Below are 3,468 nucleotides of genomic sequence, written 5' to 3' on the forward strand. Positions count from 1 at the left end.
TCTGAGGGGAACTTGACCACTCAGGTCTTGGAACAGGAACTTTACTCTCCTGGGGTAAGACCTTAAAGCCAAGTAGAAGAAATCTGTAGGGTTTTTTCCCCCCTTCCAATAGGTGTTAACATCTCCTTTTCCCCAGACCCCTCAGATGCCTTCAACCCTGCTGATACAAATCTTTGGCCATGTCTTAATACATTACATTTTGCCAGTGTGCTTCCCCCCCTCCCCAAACATTTAAGCAATTCTGCCATTTCTTTTACTGCTATTGTTTCTTTCTATTTTTCATCCTCAGTTGTTGAGTCATGGACTCTCTTGTTATGAAAGGAAAGAGACTTTGACTTTGCCATACAAGGTTATATCATCAGGTGACAGCATTGGCTTATATATTACTGGTTCAGGGACAAAAAGTAAGGCATCAGCTTCTGATCACCTCCAGAAATAGTAGGCTGGTTTTGGTCTACCATCATAAAACATATGCAGTTGGTTGCTTTGTCCTCATGCTGTGGTAATGGGACGAAGGAGGTCATGGGGTACCAGAGTCTCCTTCAGCATCTACCGCTGCGTAGCCATTCATGACTGATGGGTGATAAGAAGGATGCTGTCAGCACATTCAGTCTTTTTAGCAATCTCTTCCTTATTTACTTCATCTTGAAATTATAAATTAAAAGGAGAAAGAACTATAATTCATTAAATCTTCACAATAATTCTCCAAGTAATATTTTATAAAGAAGATTTGGCCTGAAGAGATTTATTTATTATTTAGATGTCCTTGCAGGCTGAATTGAACAGAGCTTTCCCCACAGGCTTTATTGCTTGCTTTGACAAACTGAAGAACAATTCTGTTTCATTTCAGAATATATTATATATATATATATATATATATATATATATATATATATTTATCTGCTTCGTAAAAACTGTGTGTCCTTGAGCAGGTTGTTTAACCTCTCTGAAGAGTTTAAACAACCTCATTTGAAGATACCATTTGAAGTAATAAATACAAATGGCTGATTCATATTTGATACATATTTGAAACATGAACATATTTGATACATATCTGAAACATGAACAAGTTTTCAGTCTCACAAGAACTCAAGGAAATGAAAACTTAAACCAGTATTTGTTTACCAGTTAAAGATGTTTTAAGATAAAATATTTAAAAATGTATAATTTTAAGATTATAAATTGTAAACTTAGAGAAGCTATGTAGAAATGGGCAGCGTTGCAGACTTCCGGTAGACCTAAAAAATGCTATGACTTTTCTGAGGCTTGTTAGGTAGTTTGTAACATATTTCATTAAAAGCATTTGTATTCTTAAACTAAATCATTCTACCTCTTCAACTTTATTCCCCCCAAAAAATGATGGTTGGGGGGTGGGCTGTCCATTCCAGTTCAGTTGGAAACAATTTCACTACCTAATAAAGTGGACGGGGTAAAGATTGGTTAAGTGTGTTAAGGTATACTGGGCAATGGAACACCATTCAGGTATTGAAAAGCATATTTAAGCATGTAATTAAAAAATTACATGGGAAAATGGTAAGGACACATAGCTATGTTTTGAAATGGCAAAAGTAAGTTATAAAACAGTGGGAGAATTTTTTTTTTATAATGAGACTATAGTTATTATTTGTGTACCTGTAAATATAAAACTTAAAATATGCATATTATAATTCCAGTTACGTCTGTGCGTGTGTGTATATGTGTGTAAGGGTAGTAATCTGAGTGCTGCTTTTTTTTTTAATTTTAAGACTTTATTTATGTATTTGACAGAGAGAACACAAGCAGGGAGAGCAGCAGTCAGGGGGAGAAGCAGGCTCCCCGCTGAGCAGGGAGCCTAATGCAGGGCTCGATCCCAGAACCTTGGGATCATGACCTGAACTGAAAACAGATGCTTAACTGACTGAGCCGCTCAGGCACCCAGTAATCTGAATATTATTAATTTGTGAGCACGTGTTCTTTGCTCTGCTAGGCCAAGCTGTTCATACACTTGGGAGATTAGGATTTTCTACAGAAGGAATTTAAAGAACAAAATATACTAACATTCCACTTCTACATGAAGTTTAGGATTATGTAGCAGGAAAGACTATCATCATGAGAAAGAATGTTTCGTAGTCCTTCACTCCTCATTAGAGTATCAGAATCCCAGCATGAAAGACCCATCTCAGAGAATTCTCTGGAGTGGAGGAAGGTCACCCCATTACCTATAAGTAGCTGCCCCTCCGCTGAAGCAGGAGGAGAAGACCCAGGGGGATTAGATGAGCGACTCACCACTTTCTGGTCAAGGAAATGGTGGGAAGACCAAAGGGAGGGTAAAAGAGATGCTGGTCCGGTTTTCTCTCTCCAGGCTTTGCCGAGGAAGGAGGTGTGTGTTAGAGACAGCTCTGTTTCTGACCACCCATTAAGGGGCTGCCTCCCAGACTGTTTCTTACCAACCCGGGTGCAGCCACATCAACACAAGTGTGGCAGGAAGTGTATGTAGTCAGGCAGGGAGAGGACCTGAGATTTCACGTCCCAGGCACCCTCGGCTCCTGGGGGCAGGGATGCTGAACCGAGAGCCTCGGGATGGTCAGTGCCAGATGAGGCGACTCTCAAGAGTCTTGGGCTGGGGGAGTCCCGTGTGAACCGGCCCGATACAGAGGCTCACTTATTTATTATTGTCGGTAGCTGAGGTCGGGCTGAGGCTGTACTAGATGTCTTCAGCTCTAATGAAGCCAAGAGAAAAAGCAGAATATATCTTCCCAACTGTACATTTTAACCCGGAAGACCTGCAGGGCAAGTTGCAAGTAGGGAACATGTTCTGGACGCCAGGATCCAGACGGGTCCACACATCACGTTGGGCTGTTCATGTTTTAAAGTCTCTTTCATTTTGCAACAGATTCCCCCCCCCCCCCCCCATCTCATTTGTTTGTTAAAGGGACGGGCTCATTTGTCCTATAAGATTCCCTCAGACTAGATTTGGCTGATTGCTTTTTCATGGTGGCAATTGATTTGTTTTCCTCCCGCACTGTGTCCTCTGAGCTGGAGGTTGGATCTAGGGGTCTGATAGCTAGCAGGGCCAAGATCCAACCAACGGTGGATTCTGATGTCAGCCTGATTCATCTGGGATAAATTCGCCGTCAACATTTTGAATATGGTTTGGCATCTGTTAGTGATGGTTGCTTAAGATCGCTTTATTTAATTTGTTCTCATTCTATCGTTCCTCTGAATATATTTGCCAGAATTCTTCTATAAAAAGAATTTTTACCTCATCAGCTATTTGGTTACCCTGAAATAGAGTTTGTACAGAAAAAGCAGGATCCGTGATTAACTTTTTCCCCTTACTGCTTTTCTCAGTCATGAATTGGGGCCCTAGCATCCTGCAGTGGGGACTGACATTGTTTTGTTCCCTTGTTTTTTATGCGTGTGATGATGGACACTGTATTAGGGTAATTATGCTCACTGGTGTTATTATGAATAGGACACTGTATTAGT

The sequence above is a fragment of the Mustela putorius genome, unplaced genomic scaffold, assembly GCF_011764305.1.
Source record: "Mustela putorius furo isolate JIRA1106 unplaced genomic scaffold, ASM1176430v1.1 tig00003854_pilon_pilon_pilon, whole genome shotgun sequence".
NCBI classification, from domain to species: domain Eukaryota; kingdom Metazoa; phylum Chordata; class Mammalia; order Carnivora; family Mustelidae; genus Mustela; species Mustela putorius.